The sequence below is a fragment of the Ostrinia nubilalis genome, chromosome 23, assembly GCF_963855985.1.
Source record: "Ostrinia nubilalis chromosome 23, ilOstNubi1.1, whole genome shotgun sequence".
Lineage (NCBI taxonomy): Eukaryota > Metazoa > Arthropoda > Insecta > Lepidoptera > Crambidae > Ostrinia > Ostrinia nubilalis.
The window spans coordinates 6,741,416-6,769,266 of NC_087110.1; the positions used below are offsets into that span (position 1 = coordinate 6,741,416).

The 27,851-nt window shown below is 36.4% G+C and overlaps 1 protein-coding gene across 1 annotated transcript in view; it reads left to right on the top strand.

The window, feature by feature from the left end:
• The first annotated feature begins 1,000 nt into the window (after nucleotides 1-1,000).
• Nucleotides 1,001-27,851, top strand: part of LOC135083215 (uncharacterized) — a 156,080-nt gene continuing 129,229 nt past the window's right edge. Inside the window, exon 1 of the mRNA XM_063977951.1 lies at nucleotides 1,001-1,217. The gene's annotated coding sequence lies outside the window, so the exon portion shown is untranslated. The remainder of the gene's footprint in view (nucleotides 1,218-27,851) is intronic.

Genomic DNA, 27,851 nt, shown 5'->3' on the forward strand with positions numbered 1-27,851 from the left:
AATTACATTTCCGATTGCTGTTTAGGAAATGTGTGAATTTCCTAGGAAATGTGTCTAATATAATTTACATCACACATTTCCTGGTGATTTTAGGACTTATACACAATTCCTAGGAATTGTACACAATGACGGATTTCATACATTTCCTGTAACATATATATGACTGACTGACTGACATAGTGATCTATCAACGCACAGCCCAAACCACTGGACAGATCAGGCTGTTTGGCATGCAGGTAGATGTTATGACGTAGGCATCCGCTAAGAAAGGATTTTACGAAACTCCACCTCTAAGGGGATAAAATGGGATCCACGTGTAAGAAGTCGCGGGCGGCCGCTAGTTAGTATGTAAAGCTCGTAGTGCCGTCCACACGTTGAATTCGTGTTACATAACACTGTGGATTACAAAAATTACACATTACACCCATCTGGACCCGGCTTTATTTGATCCGTATAAATAATATAAAAGTCATATTATTATCAACAAGAACTCCTCGTTACTCACGTCATTACGACTGAAAGCAAAAATTGTTTCCTTGTAAATTCGCGTATGGCGTTGTTTTGTATCGTAATAATAGACTTGCGAAAGCATGTCAACGTTTTCTAGTTATTGTTCATGTAGGTACCGGATTAAAGTGTTCGTGCAAAGTTTATTCGTACATTAATTCTACAACAATAGAAACTGTACAATTTTCTTACTCATAAAGTCAAGTGGAACTATGTGTTTGAGATCAGCAAAGTCCTTTCATTACTGATATTAAGCTAGCGTCAAATCAAAACCCTTTTTAAAACACTAACCTAACTTAACGCAAAACATTAACCGCGCAGCGCAAATTTAATACAAACCCAACCCCCACAAGCCACAAAAGGCTCTTCAAAACAGTAGAACCCTTAAAAACGTTCTGAAAAGAATGCAGCAGTGAAAATGCACAATCGTACAAACTGCAGGTTACAGTGGTCTATCTATACTTCACTTCAGTATCGCTCGAGACGTGGCGCGGGAAGCACGTGCGTCTCTCACCCGCTCTAGCTCCGGAAAATTGACGTTCAACGTAATTCTGACGTACAACGTGATTCTGGTATTAATTGGGTCGGTAAAATCGGTTGAGATTAGCATAGAAATCGTTTCAGATAAACGAATCCGCTGTGAAAATTACTATTGGTGTGGTGTAACAAGACTTTTAGTGATGTGACAGTGTTTTTGTGGGTTGAACACGGTAAGTTTGGATTGTTCAGCATTTGTTTTATGGAAAGGATAGTTTGGTAAAACTAATAAAATAACGTTTTCATGCTCAATCACCAAAAATTTTTATAGGTAAAATTAAGTAGATTGAAACCATTTCAAAATAAAGAAATGCAAAATAAATAAAAACATTTTTTGTTGTTATCAAATTTAAATATCAAAGGATATTTTTGATAAAAGTGTTTAAACAAATCCTGTGTCGTTGTACAAAAACATAAAGGAATGTTACGTTTTTTGAAAACATTCAAATACAATCGTAAATTATTTAAAACCTTCCATTCCAAAGGAGATTATGAGGATTATCATTAAAATTGTATCAAACATCCTCCCGCAATGATTTACAAATTTTAGGAGCCTCCTTTGAATTTTTAATTTGAAATCTTTTGTAAAAGACTCTTCGGGCGTGAATAATTCTGTTAAGAAATAATATAATATGATTAGCATTTTTAATTGTATTTTCCTTGGAAAATGGACTAGGTATTTCATTACTTTATCAATATTTATGGTATTGGATGTGGATTTACAAAATAAAATTACAAGCTATTTTATTACGTTCAAGTATTTTACTCATTTACTTTTATAAAAAAATTAAATAAGTTCTGAATGTTGTGACATGATTTTTACAGCACACAACAATTTATAAAGCTTCTAGTTTGAAGGTTTTTCTTCCAATTCGTTAACTTTTATGTCTTTATTTATTGGAAAATAAACATCACCTTCCATTTCATTAATCACTACGAATTTTCCCTCTAGGTTATTTTGACTTGTATTTTAGGGTTAAGACTTGAAACTTTTATTGGCCTACGCTCCCCACGTTGTTGGCCAGACGGGTTGGGAAAAAACAAACACATAAAATTAAATACAAAACACATAATTCATGAACATTATTTTTGAAGGAGGTATTTAAAGGGTTAAACGCAAAGCTGCCATTGTGCGAGCTGTCATTATACTAGAATATTGGGGTCATTTTATGAATATTTCGCCGATTCAGGGACCTGTTTGCGAATATTGAGTATTAGGGGTTGTTATTTAATGTAGGAGTAATTCTTACATTTCTATAGCCTTGGGATTGTAAAATAATCTAGTGTATTTATTTTTAATAAGTATTTGTAACAATACTTACCTGAGATACAGATTTTTGAAATCTCGTGACGTCAATGAAAACGTTATCTTAACGCAGCGTCCCATTAAGTATAATAGGTACTGGCGCGTGTAATAATATGACGTCACGTTCGTTCTTATCCATAATAATATAATGTTTTGACATTTGTGTCTTTCATTTTCAGTCAAATTACAATACTTGTTATACAGATACGCTTAGAATTATTTTTTTTAAAGAATATTAGTACATATTTTAATTTCAAATTCATTATTTTAATTAGATAAGTGCGTGCACGGATCTAACCTCGTTTTCATATGACACACGACCCTCTTAAGCCCCATAATATATTCGCCTATAGGCTTTAATTTGGACGTTCAGATAATTACAAACCATCGAAATAGTCCACGCTCCGAAACCAATCAACCGCTAGCACTCCAAAACGAAAGATATATTATGCTAAAACGTTCTCTAAAAACATCTATCACCCCCAACCCGTTTCACAGTAAGTGAAAACTTAACCATTAACTGATCTGATAATCAGGGCACCCGGATCATGCAGATCCCATACGGAAGCCCGTCGATATGTCATTTTGATGATAACGGGTTAGCCAACGCACCGGGTTATCGCAGATTAAATTTAATGTGTGGATTAGCTAATTCACTTTAAGGGTTAAGTTGCGTTCGATAATCGAATACCTTTGGCTCGTACTATGAAACGGATTATTATGATGACACGATTAATATGCCTCTGTGGTATAGTGGTAAGACCACCTGCTTCAGACGCAGAGGTCCCGGGATTGATTCCCAGTGGGGGCAGATTTTTCTGTTCGGTTTGATTGGTGGTAGGGCTTGTTCTAAGTCCGCCTGGCTAGCTACCACCATCTTACCTAAGTCTGTCGCCATAACAACAATGTTAACAGCATTGTTGTGTTTCGGCAGTTAGAGGTAAGATAGCCAGTTCCTTCGTGGTTGAGGATTCCGGGTGAAGCTCGCTTCCACCTTCGGCCTGATCATCACTTAGCATCAGGTGAGATACAGGCCAAGAGCTTCCTCGTTGTGGATAAAAAAAAAGGTAACTAGCGGCGCCCGCGACTTTGTACCCGTGGATCCCTTTTTACCCGCTGGGTTGAATTTTGAAAAATCCCGTCTTAGTGAGCACCTACGTTCTAAAAGTAACTATTCGAGAATAGGAACTATAATATGTTTATGTCAAAAGCATACTTATAATTTTTCTGAGCTTTTACACAGCTAGCCTTCGCTCAAAAGACTCTACTGGGAAAGGAATCTTCTGAAATAATATGACTTTAAGTTATGTTTTACCAAGCATGCTAATCTGAAAGATTTATAGTCTCAATACAATCAAATCCGTAAAGGCCATATAAGATAAATATTATAACGTAAGTTTGCTACTATAACTTTTGTAACTAAGGGTGAGAAAAGTTTGAAAAGGCTCACGCAATTTCAAACCTTATGTCCTTACGATAAAACCCACAGGTCTGTCTCCCTTTGTATTTCTATAAAGTGGGCAATAAATAAAGGCCTTCTTCTCTAGTGGTTGTAGTAGGGCGACAAGCCGTTCTGTTTGGTTAGGACATAGTAATACAAATTTAGTTTCGGCCGAATATAAATGTTTTTCCTGCTTTCTGTTTGTGGGTTTGGGAACCGCATTTCGAACTAAATAAACATGATGCGGTGGGAATAAAGCGGTTCTTATGTCAATGGATGAAGGTCTAAATCAAGGGCTTTTTTCTTATGATGGGAAAATGCTAGTTCATCGTACAAATATTGACCTATAGCGAGATTTGAGGTACTATTTTGGTCTTTAAGTCAAGAGGGAAGTCGTTTATCACGAATATTTACATTTACCTATGGATTCGATAACTTATTTATTATTAAAACATCTAACCGCTACTTACTTACGCTTCACTTCGCTTTACTCGTATAAGTAAGGGGTTGGTTTAAAGTACATGATTATACCCATTTCCAATTAAAAATATAGGATAAATCCTCCATTTTCTTTTGGTAAATTAAGCATGTTTGGTCGTCCTCCTGTAGTAGAATCTAAATAAACTGATGATGATGATGATTCATACATTAAAGAAGAGAAAGACGCGTCAAAGAAATACCTGCATTAGTGCGTGAGTGTGTAAAGCTTCAACCACACCAACGCGTGCAGATCGCCATCGCTGGAGTCCGCGTGACCTGTCATTGGCCTATGATCGCGCCGGCGATGGCGAACTGCACGCGTTGGTGTGGTTGAAGCTTAAGAGTGGTTAAAATGTCTTTTCTTTATCCTTAGTTTATGATAATAATGGTGTCCCTACACTGAAAACATTTTTTCCATATTACATAGAGGTCGTTCCTGAAAGTGGAGAGTATTTTTTGAGCGGGTCATGGCTGCATGACTTTCACGGGAAATATTTTGAACATTATAATAGTACGGGCGGGAACCACAAAATATAATGTACATTTTGTGTGATTTTATCTTTTTATCCTTCGTTGCCATGAGCCATCGTGTGGGATGTAACTGGGGTCACAACTGGCAAGAAGAATTTATCCAAAATGGTAGATATTTAGATACTTAAAAGGATTTATTAATTTGTATGTTCTAACCCCCACTTTTCCTGTGTTCCCCGACCTATCTAGAGTGTAGGTCAAATTCTCCACTTGTCCCTGGTAAATCAGATAGAGTTGTATTCCTGCGGCGGTGAGACTTAATGATTTGATGATGATGATGACGTAGTAGCTAACTTGGTTTGGTAACTGGTGGTATTAACGAATCATTAAAATTTTCATGGCTTTGAGACCATGATGATTGAACTTAAAGCGCCGCCGGACAAACACATTCTTTAAATAAAAGTTTATACATACAGGGCAACGATAATATACCCTGGTATATTCTGACTACAACATCAAACAAAATATAACGTGCTAATATATTCGTAAAACCATAAATAATTGGTAATAAATCTGCCAATGAAGTTTCTAATGGTAATTTTATTCGGGGCCCTAAAAACCTTTTGGATGTTGAAAGGCAAATTAGTTTCCTCTTTGATTTGTCTACAAGAAAATATTTTCCTATATTTTTCAGAGCTGACAAACGAAATTTCGTCGCTGAGGCAATCTGATTACTGTCAAAAAATACTTGTAACGTTAATTTATTGGATGTAAAGAAGTTATTATGTTTTTTATTAAACGTAAACAGCAGGCAGTAAATTGAAAAATCCACCAGATGGCAATACGTAGACATGAGGTCCAAATGCTGCATGATTGATTATTTTTGACATGACATTGACAGTTATCTCAAAATCCACCAATCATGCAGCATTTGGCGAAAACCCTCATTGAAACTAGAATTCTCTTATTTCTGGAACATGAAGCTATCATATTTTTCAACAGTTAAAAACAGGCTTTATTGGATTGATATTCTTTATGATTATTTCTTACTATCGCCTGCGGCGTCCTTCTCTTTAAATTTTGAACCCCCTTTTCATCCCTTTTATGGGGTGAATTGGGAAAAAAATCCTTTTTAAGATGACTTCTTAGTACTTATGTATCTTCATGTGGAATTCAGCACAAAACCCCTTCAGTGGTATGAGCTCTGTATTGTTGATAGAGTTGCCTTTCATAACACATACAATATTATTTAATTACAAATACGTTATTTTTATTGAAGTCAGTTACGGCTCTACGAGTATACTGAATCTGCAACGAATTGAATGCATTTTTTCCCGACTGATCAAATGGCCGGCAAAATGCGTTTGCAATTAATCCTCTTTCATTTCATTTGTATGAGTGAAAGCAATATAAAACTCTTTTTGCTTTACAGCCTTCATGCTTCCGATAACATAATAAAGCTCGAGTTTTTTATTGCGATGATAAAATAAAAATTATGTGACTTGAACTGTTTTATTGTAATAAAACAGCATAAAAAGTCTAATATTAGGCCGTAATATTGTCATTGCCATTGTCTGCCAGCAAAGGACAATGACCAAAAGTGGTCCAAATGTCCACCATTAATGAGACCTATATTGGCTTATAGTCCATTAAATAGAGATTAACTTTCAGTATGGGACGAAAAAAAAAATAAGCTGTCAGTAAAAAGTTATAACACTTTAAAAAATTGTAGTAGTTTACGCGCTAATCTGGGGAACTACTGGTCCGATTTGAAAAATTATTTTTGTTATGGAGAGCCCATTTATCAAGGGTGGTTTTGGGATAAATAAAATCACCCTACAACCAATAGGGGCGGAGCAGTAAAGACAAATGTTGTAAAAATGGGAAATATTATTCAAACTATTTCACGCGTACAAAGTCGTAGGCACAGCTAGTATAATATTTAATAAAGCTCATCCATAAGCCCGCCCCACATGCGACATGACATAATATGCGTAGATTAGTCCAAAATGTGGAATGGATAGAATGATATCAAGAACATTTTTCGGATGAAAAGGTAAAAAACAAACTTTTCATTCAGTCATAACTTTTTACTGACAGCATATTTTTGATTGCGGTTTGGTTATAATGAATCAGTATTTAGTAGACTATTTTACTACATAGGTCTCATTAGTGGTGGACATTTGGACCACACTCCATACATTTTTGGTCATTGTCCTTTAGGATGCTAGAGCAAAATGAAATGGACTCTGACACACAAAATGTATCCACATCTTTTCATTTGAATCGATTTTTGTTTCAGTATTTTATGTTCTTTATTGGAAAGAGAAAAAAAAAATTTTTTTTTCGACCTCTTTTTTTGCACTTATGAACGTCAAAATAAATATGTAACTCTCCTGTTTTTTGTTAAGTTTAAATTTTCTTTATAAGTAAGTAAATACTTATAAAGAAAATTTAAACTACTTCTACTTCTATCTAAATTTTTCAAAGTCAAACTCACGATCGTATGGCGTCGGGTGTAAAGGTTAACAATTTTATTAATAAACGAATAAATTCATTTCTTTTTCAGAACTATAAAGTTAAATATTTTCATGTTAACGGTAGAAAATTAATGAAAAACGTTCTGGTTTTATTCCTTTGCTGACATAAACGCGATTTAAAAAATATAAACGTTAGCTTTAGGTTTGCTTCCTCTTAAGTTGAGGAATTGGATTTCCACAGATTAAATCTATTCGATCTTAAAATATCCTATCACATTTAACTGAGTTAACATTTACTGAGCAATCGTTTGAGGAAACTAATTTTTAACCTTAAGCCGTTTGTTGAAAAGTTCAATTTAGAAGGTGTTTGATTTTTTTTAAGAATAAGAGGTCAATAAAAAAACTAAATTTGCCAGAGCAGTATTTAATCAACTCAAAAGGTACTTTCACATAATATCTAAAGACTTTTATAAAATGCTTTTAACATAAAGTACATTTTTTTACATAAGAATTTTTTTACTCGTTTCGAAAGTCTATCTATCTCATTCTTTTATAGAAATAGCCTGAACTGTGAAGTTTTCATTGACCGTGTCAAGACCAGACAAAGTGAACCAAAACTAGGTTGAAAACGGTTCCACGAATCTATTGATATTCCTAGTCCCTTTAAACTCTATTATTTAAATTCCTTTCACCTTAGATGCAACGACGTAAACTTATAAAAGACGGGATCTCAAAAACTGCAGTCCAACGTCTTATGAATTTTCTTACGTTATGAATATGAAAAGGTGATTGCGCTATCGGAATTTGTCTTTTCCTTAAGAAAATTCATTTCAGCATGCTAAGAAGGTACAAGGTGGATTATGAATATTTATACGCGGATTTTGTATAGATAGAGAATTGGAGGTTGTAAATACTTATAAAGAAAATAGATTGAGCTTTTAAGAGCGTGGTGGAGACGCCTCTTCGTCTTGGCGAGCGTGGTTCTATCTCATCATCATCATTATTTTATGCCACAGGACGTCCACTACTGAACATAGGCCTCCCCCAATGACTTTCGCATCGCCCGGTTGGTAGCGGCCTGCATCCAGCGCCTTCCTATCATTATACAAATATTCATCAAAATAGGTACATTAACGTCTGCGTTTTACGTTAACTGACATACATTTATGCTTTTAGTATCTATCCAAATTCTAAGCCGAATTTTCCGAAAGTACCAATATTATCGTCATCATCATCATCATTTCAAGCAGGATCTGGACGTCCCCAGCTGAAGATAGGTAGACCTGCCCCAATGATTTTTAGATCCTTTCTTAAGCAGTGGACGTCATTTGGCTGAAACGAACGAACGAAATAGCTTGCATCCAGCGCCTTCCTGCATAAGGTCAGCTGTCCATCTTATGAGACGTGTTACGCTCCGTTTTCTAGTACGTCACCTTCATTTTCAGAACCTTGCCGTGTCATTATTATAAAAACTTACTACGCTTAAAACAGAGGCTGTAGATGTTTTATAAAAAATAATGAAACATCTATCTCATAAAATAACCGTTCAGAATTTTCTTCCGATGTCGTCATGATAATATTGTATAATAATAAATTTCCTTAACGAACAGCTGTTTGACTTTCCGTCTGGCTGGGCAGCGTTATGACGTGTTTTCTTAGTCGTATCAGAAAAAGGTTATCGTGAATAATTTCGTATCAGATATTCTAAAGGATAGTGCCAGGGTCTGGACCAAGTGCTGCCCTGAATCAACTCATAGTGCATTTTGTTCCTCAGGGCAATATTAATGTGTAAACCGAAGCGCACTGAAATCTATCCCTGGAGTTAAGAGAAAAAAAGAGTTTTGTTTTGAATTATTTACATACAAAATATCATCGATATATACGTACTACGCATAAGATTTCGTGATTTTGGCATTAAATAACACTCGCTATGTTGAACTTAACCATACTTCATCCGTACACCTTACTTTAGTGCGATTTAGACATTCTTTATAAGCGATCTAGCGCTGTTGCAATAGTTTGGTTAGTTGACAGAAATCATTATTTCCAAAATGAAGCAAGAAGTTTTAGTTCTCTATCCTTGCGAAAAATCAATTTATTAGTGTATTACAATCGATTATTGAAGTTATTGTAAGGTAAAACTTCTTGCTCCATTTTGGAAATAATTAATTTCGGTCAACTAACCAAACTACTGCAACAGCGCTTGATCGCTTATAAATAATGTCGAAGTCGTACTAAGGTAAGGTGTACGGATGCAGTATGGTTAAGTTCAACATAGCGAGTGTTATTTAATGCCAAAATCGCGAAATCTTATGCGTAGTAGGTATACATCGATGATATTTTGCATGTAAATAATTCAAAACAAAACTCTTTTTTTCTCTTAACTCCAGGTATAGATATCAGTGCGCTCCGGTTTACAGATTAGTATTGGCCTGAGGAACAAAATGCACTATAGTTTCATTCTGGGCAGCACTTGGTCCAACTTCCATACATGGATTGGCACTGTCCTTTAGATGATATTTTAGTGATATTACTAGGCAGAGATCACTTAACCAAATATTTTATCGAAGAGTGACGGAAGCTAAAACATTTCATATTTCTTTGTATTAGATAGGTTAGGCTTGATTTCCTTCCCCAAAAACTCTTCAATTTCTGAAAAAATCTACATGACAGTGTTGACAGCTCACAAAGAATAATTTGTCAATTGGTACATACTGATATCAATAGGGATAATTTTATACTTGCCTCATATTTTTAAGATAAAAAGCAAGAATAGGTAGGTATTACGTTAGACCAACATTTTAACCCAGCACGAAGAACCTACATCAAATTTATTGCCTTAAAAAATTACAAAATTCGTTACAAGTAGCGCAAAAAAGTAAATGAGCCGTTGTTACCGTGCGCGCCCCGTTACAAAGGCCCCGTTTAGAAGAGAATGATTCGTGAAATTTTTCTTGCACTCCAATATAAATCTTTTGTAACATTAATACGGTGTAATGTCGACTTAGGAATTGTGATCACGTTCAAGTTCTGACATAATAGAATTAGGTTAAGTAAGATTAGCCCTCAATTTATTTGGTACTAGCTTTCCACCCGCGGCTTCGCCCCCGTGGAATTTTGTCTGTTACAGAAAAACTTTATCGCGCGCGTCCCTGTTTCAAAAACCGGGATAAAAACTATCCTATGTCCTTTCCCGGGACTCAAATGATCTCTATGCCAAATTTCATCAAAATCGGTTCAGTGGTTTAGGCGTGAAAGAGAGACAGACAGACAGACAGAGTTACTTTCGCATTTATAATATTAGTATAGATAGTATACATTCGGTAATTTAGTAAGTTTGAAGCCACGATAGCCATGAAGGGGTGAAGGGGTCAGACTGGCCGACTCGTCAACGTCATCCGAGAAACGCGGGTTCGAACCCCGCTGTCGTTCGTTTCAGCCGACGTCCATTGCTAGACAAAGACCTCCCCCAAGGATTTCCACAAAGACCGGTCCTGCACGGCATCTCCCGCGATCTTCACCAGATCGTCGGTCCACCTAGCGCGAAGACGTAGTGTGGCAGACACTACGTCTTCCGGCTCGTGGTCGCCACTAGAGTAGTTTTCTGCCCCAGCGGCCATCAGTTCTGCGAGCTATGTTCCCCTCCTACTGCCACTTGATGTCACTCAAACCCCGCTGACTCTCGACTATTGTGGTGAGCCCACTCGTAAGATAAGCATAATTTTTAACTTAGTACAAGGAACTAACGTGACTATTCGTAATTTTACGCAATAGAGAATTTAGGAAGTACCCAAGCCTACCAAACTTAATTACATTATGGGAACAACGTCAGAATTTCTATCAATTCTTGAGGAGAGGATTGCGAGGGTAAGACACTCAGTCTGATTACTTTGCTACAAATAGAACTTTCACTGGAGGTCACTGGACAGATATGCAAATGTAATTGTCTATAGTTAGTTTTAAGAGTAGTTAAGGCACAAATTCTGTTTTTATCTCTTTAAAGGTTTTTTAAACATCTTTTCATGGTTTGGATGCCTAAGAAGAGGTGTTTTTTTTTTTATAAAGAATAGGTATTAGTAATTAGTATTGCACAAAACTACTTATAGTCCCGTTAGACCTAAGCGAAAATTATTATGCTTGTGTTAGAAGTGGGCTCAGTACAAAGTCGAGCGGGATTCGAGTCGGCTAGTCCGACCCCTTCACCGTTCGGCTATCGTATTTATTAATTTTTTTCTGTATGTCTTACTTAACCTGTAACCTGTAGCCTATAAAAATAGCATAAAGTTAATGAATCCAGCTCACGCTTATTCATACGGCAGCAAAAAGTTAATATCAAATTCTCCGGCCAACATAAAAACCTCACGGCCCACTTTTACCTGGAACTTTGTTCATTAGCAATGCACCTAGCCATTGAAAGTTTAAATCCGAGATAATTGGAGCTATTAAATTTCTTAATTCGCTAAGCTGGTGTTGCAATTACTTTAATTCGAGTTGTGAACAGGCATAGGAATTAATAGCGATCGAGTGCGTACTAATCCGTTGATAAAGAGAAAAGTTTGGGAATTGCCCCATTTTTGGGATGGATGGAGATTTATACCGGTTTCTGTAATATTGTAGGAAGTTTCAGCTTAGTGGGGCAGTCGTTAGTGGTTATTGAAGTTAAGTACCCCAAAACTGTGATTAATCTGAAGTGTTGATCATTTCTGCTGTTACTGAAAAATTTTCCTCGAATTAGTAGTTCTCGTCGTATTTATATCCTCAGACCCTTATATATCCTCTGTTAGGTCGCCTTATTAGTATTTAATTATTTTATCGGATGATCTGACACTTCCAAGCCATGGTTTCGCGGCGACGTTTCATCGGAAGATCTCATATTTTACGGCTGACTCGACACCTAAAAATTTAAAAAGGAGACAATATTCATCCTCGGATGAAATTTCCTCGGATGAAACGTCACCTAAGTCGATATGTCTTCCGTAGTCCCTAGCTGAGAAGGTGTAGGTCACAGATCACAGAAACTAAAGGGAGATGTGACAAGGGGGCGGGGCCGGTGTCGCAGCAATATGCCCAAAAATAGAACACATTGCTCGTTACAGCAATGATAACAGCAGCGACGTCATAATGTAAACAGTTTACATTGCATGCGTAACACTAAAGATCATTCGAACGTCGAGTACTTATACCGCAGTGGATAATGAGCACATAATATTTTGATTACTTTGTGTGTCTGAGTTTCGAAGTCAGCGCATTAGTTGGCATCTCTCTATACATCTATAGTGTAGGTATTTATCTTCCAACAGTAAATTCTACGAGCTGATTAGATATTCTTTTCTTCTCCGTAGCTTTCGGCTATATCCACAGGCATTCAAAGCATTTGGTGCTTTGCCACGTTGAATTTGGTTTATTTTACCTATGAATTAGCCTTAAAATCCAATTCGTGGAATTGAAACGGGAGACCCACGCTTTTGCTGTAGGCAATTCTCTGTCCTGAATTTATAATTTGCTTCTAACAATACAATACCCTTAATGTTTGAACTGAGTTTTTGTAGGCTCCGTTTGTTTTTCTATACAGTCGACAGATGATTAGGAAATTGTTTTTTTGTTGCGAAATCAACCATATTACAACTGAATAAGAAACTATAGTGTTTTGCTTGATGTGTTGTCGCCTGTACCTTACGAGGTACGAAATTCTAATAGGTACAGATAAAAAGATTTTCTAATTAATTTAAAAAGAATTAAAAGGCTTTAAAAGGTCTAAGGTTAGGTAAGATATCTCTTTCAAAATAATAAGGGACAAACCATTTAACTTACGTAAACAAATAATTTGTGTTTCAGCCAAATCACGTCCAAGGATTTCCACGACGACCGGTTCGGCGCCGCCCGCATTCTGGCACCTCCCGTGACCTTCACCAAATCGTCAGTCCATCTAGTGAGGGCCTGCCCACGCTACGTCTTCCATTTTATTATGAACTAGCTTTTGCCTGCGGCTTCACCCGCGTTAGTGTCACAGATCGGCATAAATTATAGCCTATTATGTTAATCTGGGATACAAACAATAATACTGTAAAGTTTCAACAAAATCGGTTTAGTAGTTTTTGCGTGAAAGAGTAACAAACATCCAGACAGACATCCAAACTTTCGCATTTATAATATTTGTAGTATTATTAAAGTTGTTTGCTCGTTCGTTTCAGCCAAATTACGTCCACTGCTGGACAAAGGCGTTCCCCAAGGATTTCCACTTATGAATCCAAATATGAATTCCTTATTTTGTTATGAATAAATATTATACTAGTTACTAGATTATACTGGGGTTAATTAATAACAAAATATCAAACTTTGACAAATCCCCATTTATATCTTAAAAGGTATTATCCACAGAAACTGGGGATCAAAGCGAGCGAATTGGATAGTTCGCAACTTGTAATCTATCTCACCTTCAGTATTTGGACCAAGTAATTGGTGTTGGTTATTTAGTTTTTCCTGGCCATTTACGTCTAGAAAGTTGGACGCCAATGTCTTGGATATTTGGACAAAGTTAGCAAAGTTGCCAAACTATGTAATGTGTCATTTTAGAGGTAAAGGCTGAGTCTGTCTTGTTTTTAAGTTAGCTAGTGACGTTACGGTTAAATTAGTTTTGTTTGCTTCAATTAAAACCTAGGATATTTTTATGAGATAATTATTACTATAGTGATTCTATGTCTTCTAAGTAAAAAAAATATTGACTAGTATTCTCGAAGCGCCCATTTTGAAGCGCACCTAATGTTATGTAGTCCTGGTACTTTTTCTCTGTCTTAATAGACATACAGTTCAAAATCTTTATATTAGTAAAAATAGGTGCGCTTCGAGAAATATTTTAGGTGCGCTTCATTAGGTACGCCTCAAAATATGTGCGCTTCGAATACCTTATTTCCCATAACTAATATTCCCATTATATCCTCGAGTCAATTTACATAATACGTAATTTTGTTTCAGGGATAACAGTAAATATGATACAATCCATTCTGTTTTACACTTCATCATCATCATCATCATCTCAGCCATAGGACCGTCCACTGCTGTACATAGGCCTCCCCCAATGCTTTCCATGTTGCCCGGTTAGTAGCGGCCTGCGTCCAGCGGCTTCCAGCTACTTTTATTTTACATTTAGTAGCAAAAAACCAGAAATTATTCACAAAACCTATTCAGGTAGACTTTGTAATTTTCTATACATTATTATTACTACGTACCACGACTTTATACTGCGTATTTAGACCACAAGAACTTGTATGTTTACCACATATCTCCCATGGCAAATTTTACCATAAAAGAAACTTATGTAATCAAAAACCGGATAAATTAAACCTACGCCATATCACTGTACTGAAACAATATTTGGGTAATTGTAAGTACGTACAAATATCACATACTTTCGTCATACAATTTGTAAAAAATAAAAATCTATTGGTAGGATTTTTGAACCCCGGCTCGCTCTGTACTCGCCACGATGAGTTTTTGGTCGCTATGCAGCGCCACGCAGCAGACATCGTCGCTATCAACGAGACCTGGCTGCGGGCGGGCGGGGAGGCGTGCGCGCCATCGCCGCCAGGCTACCGGTTCCGCCACGTGCCGCGCCCGCCCGGAGTTCGTTCTCGCGGTGGTGGCGTTGGATTTTACCTGAAACGAGGAATTTACGCGCGACTGCTTGATCATCCGGCTTCCTTGTCAGTTGAACAAATGTGGATTAGTCTCAAATTAAATGGCCTTAAACTTGCTGTAGGCACTGCTTACCGTCCACCATGGTTATGTGTTGATACATTTATTGACGCGTTGACAGAGTCCATTAGTGCATTCTCGGTACACGATCATATTGTCTTGATGGGAGATTTTAATATAGACTTGCTAAAACCAGATGATCCAAGCACTAAAAAACTTCACCAGTTCCTTGATTGCATGAATCTCAAACAGTATGTAACAGAGCCGACTCACTTTACCGACCATTCAGAAACGTTGTTAGATCTTGTTTGCAGCAGCAGCAAAGTTGTCAAAGTCACGGTTGATCATATACGGGAACTCAGCGGTCATGCGTTTATATCTTTTGAGATAAATATAAAGAAGCCTAAAATGACACCACGTTGGATAATCTACAGACCGTTAAAAGATATCAACATTGACCAATTCAACAAAGATTTAGAAAATATACCATGGGACAGTGCACTCTCTCATGACGTAAATGACTCAGTTATTGCCTTCAACGCTCTTCTAAAAAAATTATATGATAACCATGCTCCCATTAAGAAGTCATATGTTAGAGAACAAAGTTATCCTTGGATAACAGAAACTATAAAAATCATGATGAGACTGAGAGATGATGCACATGCCAAAAGTCGTCGCACAAAATTGGAAAATCACAAAAAATACTACAAAGAATTAAAGCATATTGTTTCGTTAGCACTCCACAATGAAAAAACTGCTTACTTTCAGCAATTTATAAATAAAAATGTCAATGATCCTCGTACACTTTGGAAAAACCTTAAACAAAATATTGTTGACTTCAATAAAAAAAATACAGACTTACCAGATAATATGAATAATCCCGACGACATTAACAAACATTTCCTTGCACTCCCTAGCCATAAAGATAATATTAGCATCTCACAACTAACGTACTTCTGTTTTAATCGCTTTGGTCATAGCAAGTTTAGTTTGAAACCTGTCGATGAAACAACTATTTTTAAAATTATTAGGAATATCACAACCAACGCCCAAGGCATAGATGAAATTTCTTTGAATATGGTTCTATTAACACTTCCGCAGTCACTCAGTGTTATCACTGCTATCGTGAACATGTCGATCAGCACTGGTACTTTTCCTGAAATATGGAAAGAGTCTATAATAAAACCAATCCCTAAGACTAGCCATCCCACTGAATTGAAGGACTTAAGACCGATTAGCATTTTGCCCTTTATGTCCAAAATAGTAGAAAAAGTAGTGTGTCAGCAAATAACAGAATACCTTTCTAACAATAATATTCTACCTCAGAAGCAGTCTGGTTTTAGGAGGGGAAGAAGTACTACAACAGCACTCTTGGATGTGATAGATGATCTACTGGCGGGGCGAGATGTGGGGGAGGGTGCGGTGTTAGTCTTGCTTGATTACTCTCGCGCATTTGACACTATCAATACATCTCTACTTTTGGCTAAACTCATCTACTACGGTTTCGACCACTTAACACTAAAATGGTTTGCAAGTTATTTATTAGGTCGCTCGCAAAGGGTAGAGGTATGTTTACCTAATGGTACAAAAACACTCTCAGCTAATTCTTTGGTACACCAAGGTGTACCACAAGGTTCTATCCTGGGACCGATTCTTTTTATTCTTTATACTGCCGATTTGCCAAATTGTGTTATAGACTGTGAACATCACCTGTTTGCTGATGATATGCAAATCTATCTAACATTTAAGCCCGCTGAAACAATTTTATCCATAAACCGCATTAACAATGACTTGGAACGAATTGCGAGTTGGTCAGATTCAAATGGTCTTGTTTTAAACCCAGCTAAGACTAAATTTATTATTGTAGGTACGAAAACACAAATTAAAATAATAGAATCTTACAATCCTAAAATTGAATTACAAAATAGCAAAATTGAACAAGTAAGTGAGGCCCGAAATTTAGGTGTACAAATAGATGGTAATTTACATTTCGAATCACATGTACACAATACGGTAAAACAATGCTACTATAGGTTGAAGGTTTTGTATCAGGTTAGACAGTTTTTGAGTGAGGGATTGAGAGTTCGGCTATGTGAGACTCTGATTTTATCAAAATTAAATTACGCGGACACAGTAATTGGTGGTTGCCTGCTTGGTCGTACTAAGAAGTTGATTCAACGCGTGCAGAATTCGTGTGCTAGATACTGTTTCTCCATCCCTCGCAGAGCACACGTGACCCCATATTTAAATAGAAGTGACCTCCTTAACATGGAGTCACGGCGAGTGATGCATTTTGCGAGTCTTCTCTTTGGAGTGATTAATCACGAGAGTCCTCCCTATCTGTTCAACAAATTAAAATTCACGCAACGCCAATCACGCATTACGGATAGATTGATATGTCCTCCTTACAAAACTGCCGCTTTTCGTGGCAGCTTCAGGTACTTGGCAACAAAATGTTGGAACAACATTCCTCCACCAATACGTAATTGTGAAACAGTCAGAGACTTCAAAGTAAAATACAAGTTACATCTGTTAACCATACAAAAGAATATCTGAAGTACCTGAACGTAAACCGACATTCATAGATAGTACCTACATTATAGCTATATGATTTTACATACATAATATTTATATCTTATTCTCTCATATTTATGTATACTTATACATATTATATTCATATTCATTTATAAGGTGCTCAATAGCACAAAATAGCTCAATAGCACAAAATTGCACAATAGCAGAAAATAATGTACCTACTTATTTTCTTTTCTTCTCTTTTCTTTATTTGTTATGTTGTGAGTTGTAACGTTCGCTGTGGGCCACGTGCCCCTCTCTCATGGTGTCTGCAGAATACCAGTGGCCGTAACGTGCTCCCGAGTACGTTATGGCCTCATACTGAGCAGAGACCAATTTGGTACAAATAATTCACTTTTTTTTTTGCTCTTTTGTTGATCTGTATTGTAATATCTTTGATACCAAATAAATATTTTTTCTTTCTTTCTTTCTTTCTTTCTTTCAAATCATAAAAACGCGCTCACCAAAAGTATTCGTATACGCCAGACATTTTTGTCTGCGGTAAGGTATTTTAATAAAGAAATACTTCAAAGGGTTACGTACTTAGTGCTAAGGGATTCTGACAGGGCCAAGTACCTAATTTACTGAGCCTTTACTTTTTCAGTTTAACGGAAAAATATTTCTCATTTCAAGGGATTTTAGTTCGCAAAAAATGTTGAGAGCAATAACGATCGTCTATTTTCCTTTGAAATATTTTAGAGAAAATATGAAGCTCAACGTTCTAAAATATTATAACAGGCATTCCTGTTTTTAACCGACTTCATAAAAAGGGGTTTTTCACCAACTCTGTTCTCAATTTGACGGTATGTTTTTTTTGTTACGATAATACTAATACTGATACGATATATCTACTCGACGCATTGATAGTTGATACTTGTATTAAGACAAGTTGCATATCAGTTTTGTTAATCCGTTTCGCACCACGATTTTTTTTATTTTCCTTTCAAAATTATCAATTTTTTGGCAACAATATATTGACTTTTCACTTAAAATGCACTGTATACAAAGTACCTAAAATGTCTTGTTTTTGAAACTTGAAACTTCATCTCTAGGTCTTAGCACGTGACTTCTACTATCTTAGTTGCTAGGTACAGTCTGCATTAATAAAATTTAACGATAGTCATTATTTTATTTCGATGTATTTATATTTTTTCACATCGACAACCCTAATCACACTTAATATTTTAAAGGCGAAAGTTTGTGGGGGTGTGAGTGTGTATGTATGTTACTACTTCACGTCTAAACATCTGGAACGATTACATAACATCTCACCCGCCAGTTTCCTCAGTTACCATGGCGCTTGCAACAGTGCCAAAATATAGGAAACTCGAAATTAAGGTACATAGTAGCAATCCCGTCAATGATAAATTATTATGTTAGTGACCATGAAAGTTTAAAACCATATAAACTGGAGCGATTTTAATAAAATTTGGTATGGAGTTAGCTGACAACCTGGATTAACGTATAGGCTAAGTTTTAAACGCGGATAACACCGCAGGGCACAGCTAATATTACTAATATTATAAATGCAAAAGTTTGTATGGATGTCTGGATGTGAACATGTTACTCTTTCACGAAAAAACTACCGAACGGATTTTGACGAAACTTTACAGCTTATTGTTTATATCCCAGAATAACAGATAGGCTATAATTTATGAGGATCTGTGTCAAACTAAATTTCACGCGGGTGAAGGCGCTGGCAAAAGCTAGTTAATAATACAGCAAGTATCAATTGATGCGGACTATACCTGATATTCCAAAGCTCCTCACGTCCCCGTCTCGCATGGCGGATAAGCTCGTCGCGGACAGTTGCCCTCAGGAGTCACACGATATTGCGAGTGCCTGACAAAAAATATACTGGTCCGGTCAGTTCTATTTTTGAAAATCAGAAACGAAACGAGGTCTTTTTTTAATATCACCTTTTTATGTTGTTGGTGGCCAGCTACAATTTTAAGAAAGGTTGTAATAAAATACACAAAAAGCACGCCTGCACTGTTGTCCCGTGATGCGCTACATATTGACAAAAAATTCATGAAATTAGGCAGTTCCCATCACCGAATCTTTTTCGCGAAATCAAGCGTTTCTATTTGCAAAAATGTATAACCCACTCTGTCTAAATGCTTCCTTACTATTAATTTAAGTTGTAATAAATGTATAGTTTGATAGTGCCAAACACAATTTTAGTTTTTAATGTCCCATGTACTTAACAAGTGTTTTTACTGAGCAAAGTCACTGAAAAGCCAAATCAAAGTCAATTCGCTCTCACAATAAAATCCCCAGCCAGATAAGCCTTGTTTATTCAAATCCGGGAGAAACAGAGGTAAATAAAGAAATTAATTAGCATCTTACGGCGGTACCCAAATAAACTGTCCGGTTTATTCCCGGGCGGCGAGCCGGTTTTTTCCGATTCCGGCATTCGACGGTGCCGGAACGGCATTAGCATAGTAATGAATGGACGCTCCCGCGACTGCTCTCGGAACTAACGTTTGTAATTACTTTTGTCCTGACTCAGCTACCGGTTTGGAAAGTTCCGGACGTGGAAAAAATTTCCGTGCCAGTTTTCCGGACACGTGTGTCCAGTTGCGTAATGAAATCTAAACGTTTATTTGGTCGGAGTAAGCAATTTAGTTTTTGAATACGTAAGAGACACGTACAAAGGCTCGTTTTAAAATTGGTCTTATGTCGAGGTGTTTTCTCTGGAATTATATGAGAAATGCTGGGGCAAAATTCGGGAATCTAAGAACTGGATCAAAATTGACATTTTTTTTAAATAGAATAGATTTATATTCAAAATTTCATTTATTTTACTCATAATTACGAGCAGGTACGAAGGTTTTAAGTATTAATTCAAGAAGCCATCTCAAAAATCCTGCATTAATGAAAATAGGTAGTCATTTGTTTTTATTCTACAGAATTTGAATCGAATTCAAATTGTTTTAATTTGCATAGATAGAGAAAGTCTGGCTGAGGTAGCCATTTTGTGACATTGCTTTTTACTCCAAAACTGACTTAGGCGGGGGCTAGACGGTAAGAAAATACCTACATACCTACCTATAGTGGTTAATTAAAAGATCAAAAATCTGTCTACCTACCTTAATGCAGCATCGCCTACATGGTTTTTGTAATACTGAAAAGTTTCATCAAAATCCTTTCAGTAGTTTGTGCGTGAATTAATAACAATGACCCATCTATCAATATTACGCAAACTTTCACATTTATGACAATAACTAGCTGATCCGGCGAATTTCGTACCGCCTATGTAGTATTCTATTGGTGGAAGATTTTCAAATCGTTTCAGTAGTTTCGGAGCTTATTCAATTTAAACAAACAAACAATAAAATCTTTCCTCTTTATAATGCTGTAACCTGTTTTGTACGTCTTAAATAAATAAATAATGTTGGTGTAGATTAAGGATGAAACGTGCCGTTAAAAGTAAAATACACTACAGTAAATAATTAAAGCAGGTATTTGGCCAATGCTAATGAACTTTTACTTAATGAAGGTAACCTTAGTTGTAGAACCTCTATTGATAAGATACTAAATTATTTTCCGGACAGAAACTAACCGATACTAATTGGGATACAGATAACGCTACCTCAAATTAAGCATAAGCGTTTCTCAAGGCTCTTTGTTCGAGGGACCTTATTAGTGTGGGCTTGAATAAGACAAGGTAAAAACAGGTCAGCAAGCCCTTAGCTTATATTATTTATTTTGTTAAGGCCCGATTTGACCAAACTTATATACCAGGATTGCACATTGAGTTTCAGTATGGAAATTTGTCAAAATGTCGAATAACTGACGATTTATTCTGAGAGTCATCATCATCATCATCATCATCATCATTTCAGCCATAGGACGTCCACTGCTGAACATAGGCCTCCCCCAATGCTTTCCATGTTGATCTATTGGTAGCGGCCTGCGTCCAGCGCTTCCCTGCTACCTTTACGATGTCGTCGGTCCACTTTGTAGGTGGACGTCCCACGCTGCGTTTTCCGGTACGCGGCCTCCATTCCAGAACCTTTCTGCCCCATCGGCCGTCAGTTCTGCGTACTATGTGCCCTGCCCATTCTGAGAGTAATTAATATTTACTCTAGTTTGGTGGAATCCACCCTAAGTTACAAAAACACCCTCCCATACCGCCTTAGGCACTGACTGAGTTAAGCGTTATAACACAGAATAATAATAAGTACTACGTACAGAAGTTTTACTCCGCGAAGGTATTTAAAAAATGTATGCTCAATGTCATTAACAATATGGTGTAGTTTAGCCTGTCTCAAGAGTCAAGCACCATTTTGTTTACAAACGTCAGTGATCGGCACTGCGCCGAAGCTATGGCTGACTTCGGTAAAATGATGTGACGTGAGGTGAAAAACTGCGGAAAATGGCGGAGGAAATACATGATTTAGGATGAATTATCATGAATAATATTAACTACTTATTTACCTCTCAGTGTCTTGAGCAACTTAAAAAAGTACATTCTGTGTTTTTATTATTATTTAGGCAGTTAAATACTGCACAGTAACATTATTTAGTACACCATTTTCTCTATTTTCTTCCATCATACACAAGAATACGCGTGCGTGAGTCAATGTTCGCTCGTATGTGAGGCCTTGTTGAATAGTATCCTGTAGGTGGGCCATCGTGCGTGTTTTGTTTTCGATGTAAACTCGCGGAGATGAACAGGCCTGGTTATACCTATAAATAATTTCGAAATAATTTCGCTTTGGCAAATTTTTTTGTGGCTACTTCGCAGCAAGCCCAGCTCCCTGATAAAGCACAATTATTATTGTGACAGATTCAATTTCAAGTAGCTTCACGTAACGAAGTATTCTGTGTAAGTCAGAGCATAGCGATTTCGGAATCAAAACTTTTGTCTATTGAGATGATGTTAGAGCACAGAATAAGTAATAGTTGGTTAGAGTCTACATCGCCTCAATAGACAAAAAGTCTACATTGTAGACCAATAAGTTATTAATCCCAGACTCAAACACAGAACAGGTTTGATTCAGCATTTACTTAGTCATTACCTGGGGATCATAATATTATAAGCAGTCTAACTTTATTTCCAACTACCTAAACTACAGCCTGCTATTATCTAGGGTAATTGTACGTAAAGGTTGTAAAAATGTGTCTATTAGGTAGGCAGTAAAATAAAATCGTTACCCGAAAAAAGTATTCTTACCTACCTATTTAGGCTACGACCTATGCATAACTGTAACCGTAACCATGGCAACGAGATCGACAAATTGGAGATTGAAAAGGGTCAGTTAACTTCATTGTTCCGTATTCGAATGCTTTGATCTGAAATTACGTTGCCAAAATATAAGGCAAATATTTGAAAATGTATCAAACAAATATCAAAACAATTTTGCTCGTATAAGGAAGATATTTTCTTTTAATGCGTTTGGGTGGAGCGATCTTGAAGACAAATATTTACGGTAAAATGATAGTGAACTGTAAGTCGACCGATCGACGTAATATTTAGTAATATGACGTAATAATTATTATACGTCCTGACGTAATATTTTCAACAATGTGTATTTCATCATCATCATTTCAGCCATAGGACGTCCACTGCTGAACATAGGCCTCCCCCAATGCTTTCCATGTTGATCGATTGGTAGCGGCCTGCGTCCAGCGCTTCCCTGCTACCTTTACGATGTCGTCGGTCCACCTTGTAGGTGGACGTCCCACCCTGCGTTTTCCGGTACGCGGCCTCCATTCCAGAACCATGTGTATTTACAAATTGCTAATATTCTTAAAAAAAAAACTCTGATTTAAAATAATATCACTTTAAAAGTGCAAAATGACCTATCTTGCGGAATATAGAATGCTTGCGGAATCATGGATGAAAACCTCATGACAATTTCAGTAGTTGTTTAGTAAATCGCGAACAGACGTGTTCTATTCAAAACACAACAATGTCTTAAGAAAATTGGTTTCTATAGAATAGAAAGTATTTATTTGTATAGTATATTATAGTATAGTCTTGGATAGGTAGTTCGTTTGGCAAGCCTAAACTAATTTAATTAACTATTCAACACGCTCAAGTGCTTTGTTCACGTGCGTTGTTTGAACATGAACATTTCGAGCATTGATTTATTGAGGAACTAGCTTTCCGCCCGCGGCTTCGCCCGCATGGAATTTTGTCTGTCACAGAAAAACTTTAAAACGCGCGTCCCTGTTTCAAAAACCGGGATAAAATCTATCCTATGTCCTTTCCCGGGATTCTAACTATCTCTATGCAAAATTTCATCAAAATCGCTTTAGTGGTTTAGGCGTGACAGCGTGACAGACAAACAGACAGACAAACAGACAGACAGACGGATAGACAGACAGAGTTACTTTCTGTCTGTCTGTCTGTCTAACTTTCCGGCTTACACGTGTAGAGTACTTATTGACTAACACAAAAAATAATTATAACAAAAGATGTTTGCGAATCCATCCAATATTTAACAAACTTTTATTTAACTTACAATATCTAAGGATCATTAATTTCCAAGTAACACTACACCAGTTTTGATAAAATTAATTAATTTAAAGATAACCTTAGAAAACCTTCTAAAAGGGCAAAGTCCACTTACTTTTTATTACTAAGTCGTACAAAAAGAGCTACCTCGTTGTGGATAAAAAAAAAAAAAAAAATAAGTGAATAGTGCAGCAGTGCGGCCAAAAAATTATTACGTCATCTATTCGAGTTTTTATTCGAGTAAACTTGTATAAAAGTAATCGATTTCATAAATTGTGTTTTGAACAAGTTTTTTTGTGCCGAGAAATATAAAATATCGATAAAAGTTATTAACGATGTTTATCTATAATCGAGAACGTGTCTCTGGCGTTGTCGATGCATTTTTCGTTGTTTTATAAAAGCTATCGGTTACCGTTTTGAGCATGCAAATTTTTTGATCAAAAATATTGCGGATTTTTTAAAACATATTTCATTGGTCTCAAAATTATGAAAGTGCTTGAACGTTTTAAATCCGTAGGTACTACAAAATATACTAAAACAAAATATTAACAATCAATAATACCGATTCATATCAATGAGATAATTATGTACTACGAATAATAGCTTTGTTTATAAGAAGTTATTGATTTCATTTGTATCTCTCGTAGTTACTTAAAATCCTTTCTTTTAAAACTATAGGTACTAAAATATTTAAAACAATAATATATAACGTTATAAGGGCGTAAATAACTATGACTTTACGTAAAGAATTCTCATTTCAATTTACGTCTTTGACTACAAAACTCAATAACATTCGGAGAAAGAGCACGTAATTCTCGCATTTTTCTTCATACTCAGAGCTAAATAAACTACACCTAACATTAGGTTTAGAAAACATATTTTTCCCAAAGTTGCGCCCCATTAGCCTCATAGTGATTGCTTAGAAAATAAGGATCCGATCGAACATCAATTCCAACTTGGATGGGTATCACCGACCATTTGCGGATTTAGGGGTAAAAGGGCAGGGGGCATGTGCCCCCAGACGGTAACATCATTTGTGGATTTAGGGGCAAAACGGGCTGGAGGATATAAGCCCCAAGTTGTGCCCCAGTATTCGACACCTGTCGAACTTTCGATTACGTCATGGGTTGAACATGACGTCACTTGGTATGCAAAATACATTGAATACGTTCACGGAAATAGTTCCTAGACTAAAGTTTCTCAAACTCCTCGTCATTTTAATGGAATCCTTTAAAATTCTGCGCCGTTTCAGCAAATGTGTCATACAAAAACGCCAATGGTAGGATGAAATGTCTCGTTTATAATTTCCAATTCTAAGAAAATCTGCACGTTCGATTACGAACATAATAATAGCACAAAAGCATTTTCAAAGCCAATCAAGAATAAATTTATCGATATCTTTATGTACATTATTTACTCATTTTAGTACTCTCTTATTTAAGTATTTATAATCTATCTCCGCTACCAACCCATCAACATGGAAATCATTAGGGGAGGGCTATGTTCAGCAGTGGACGTCCTATGGTTGAAATGATGATTATGATGATGAAGTATCTATAATGCTGTTTGTGTCCCATCTTAAAAATAAATTCTAGATTTGTCTCTGAGTGCCCCTTTTATAAGTCCTAGATACGACCCTGGAGGCGAGGCGCGAAGGCTTCTTCAATATGAATGGTGTAATTGATTGAAAATCAAAGTGTTCAATCAAACCTGAAATAATTAATAACCCAGTAAGTTCTTTCCGCGGTGTGATGTTATAGTTCAGTGCTTCTTTCCTGATGATTGCATATTTTAATTGGTCCTACTTTGGTAATTGAGTATTTTGATGGAATAAATTGAAATTACACGGCTACTTAAAGAAATCTTTTCACACTTAATTTTTATAGTCCTACTAGGTGGACCGACGATCTGGTAAAGGTCGCGGGAATACCTGGATGCGTTCATTATGGAAAGCCTCATTTATGGAAGACCATTCCGAACGACTGAACCGATTTCGATAAAATTTGAACGACTGAACCGATTTCGATAAAGCTTGAATCCCTTGAAAGAACATAGGAACTATCCTGTGTCCACTCGTCCCTGTTTCAAAAACCGGTTTAAAAACTATTTTATACCGGTTTTTGAAACTGGGACGCGCGGTAAAGATTTTCTGTGATAGATTTATAATTTCATGCAAGCGAAACCTCAAGCATATGCTAGTACTTTGATAAACGATGAATACCCTAATTACTAATTATAGCCTATATTATTGTGCTGCTCTTAGACAACAAAGCCTAATTATATTTTGGCTATAGCCTTGAATCTGGGTCTATCTAGGCCCTAGATAATAGTCTGATGTAATACCATAAATTATCTACTGAATTTGTAAGGAGTACTGAATCTATACTTACCAATAAATTATAAAGCTGAAGAGTTCGTTTTTTTGCTTGAACGCGCTAATATCAGGAACTACTAGTTCGAGTTGAAAAATTCTTTTTGTGTTGGATAGCCCGTATATTGACAAAGATTTTACGGTACTATTTATCATCGTCCTACAGCCAATAGGGGCAGAGCAGTAAAGAAAAATGTTGCAAAAACTGGAAATATTATTCAAACTATTTTCACGCGTATGATAATGAGAAACGACCGATATGTCGCAGCTTTAAGCTCTTAAATTCAGGATTTTTTTAGACAAATATTATTCTTCAGTAGGTAAGCCAGATTCACTTTCTTGTCCCATTAAAGTAACAAACGGACCGTGCCCGGTTTTTCATTTGGGCCTATTCAATGGAAACGTTCTTCTAACCGTCGATTGATCGTCGTGAATTTCAGAGATCTGATAAACGCGGGCCCACACTGATTGACTGAGTTATATCTGGTTTAAATCGATTCGAAGTAGAGTAGGGTAGACTAACAGGTTTGCGTTATGTTGGACATACTTACCACTTCTTAATTTTTTAAGTAGATACTGCTTTACCTATACCTTTTGATGATTTTTTCATCATGATCATCATCATTTTCTGCCATAGGACTTCCACTGCTGAACATAAGTAGGCCTCCCCTAGTGATTTTCATGTTGGTTGATCGATTAGTAGCGTGATGTTGATGATTTTCTGACTTATTGGTAAAATAGACATTTTCGACCATTGATTTAAAAATCTCCATAAGTAACGCTTGTTAAGTGTCCAATGACTGGAAGTTTTACCCTGTATTGTAATGTTGTTATATTTTTCATTAAAATATTCTAGCAGAAGGAGAAGGAAATTTTCAAGGTCGTGAAATAGTTTTCGTTTATTTAATTTTCATTTGGTTAAACTATACATACATTTTTCTCAACAAATAGCACCAATTCCAGCAAAATTAGATACCCCAGGGTTAAGCTTGAAGCGCTGTTACCTGCATTAATTTATTACCCAACTAACCAAATAGCTACCAAATAAGCAAACTAAATCACCAATTACCCAAAACATCAGAGATCAGCGAAAAACCGGCTATACCTCACTATAACTCTAATAAATACCGAATTCGCAAATCACCTCCTTTGTTACCTAATTCCAGCTTATAGCCGAATAGCAGCTGCGCCCGATTTATGGCTTAACCTTTTCTCCCTAACGGATAGAATTGAAGACAATAAATTATACTTCAAACCCAAATAAGGCCCGTAAGTTACGGCCAAATACCCACCTAATGGCCGATCAGGCTAGATAGATTAGATAGCTTCCATGAAAAACAACACAGATCTCGTGTCTACGACAGCCGTCTTCTTCACTCATGTTGGTGGCACAGGATGGGTGAAAGAGATGGGGCAATCGAAAGCTGTCTTCTCGATTTGAAGATAAAAAGTTGAGTCAAAGGTGAAAGTTCAAGTTTCAACATTAAAATGCATTTATGTTGATTTTAAATTTAAAAAAAAAT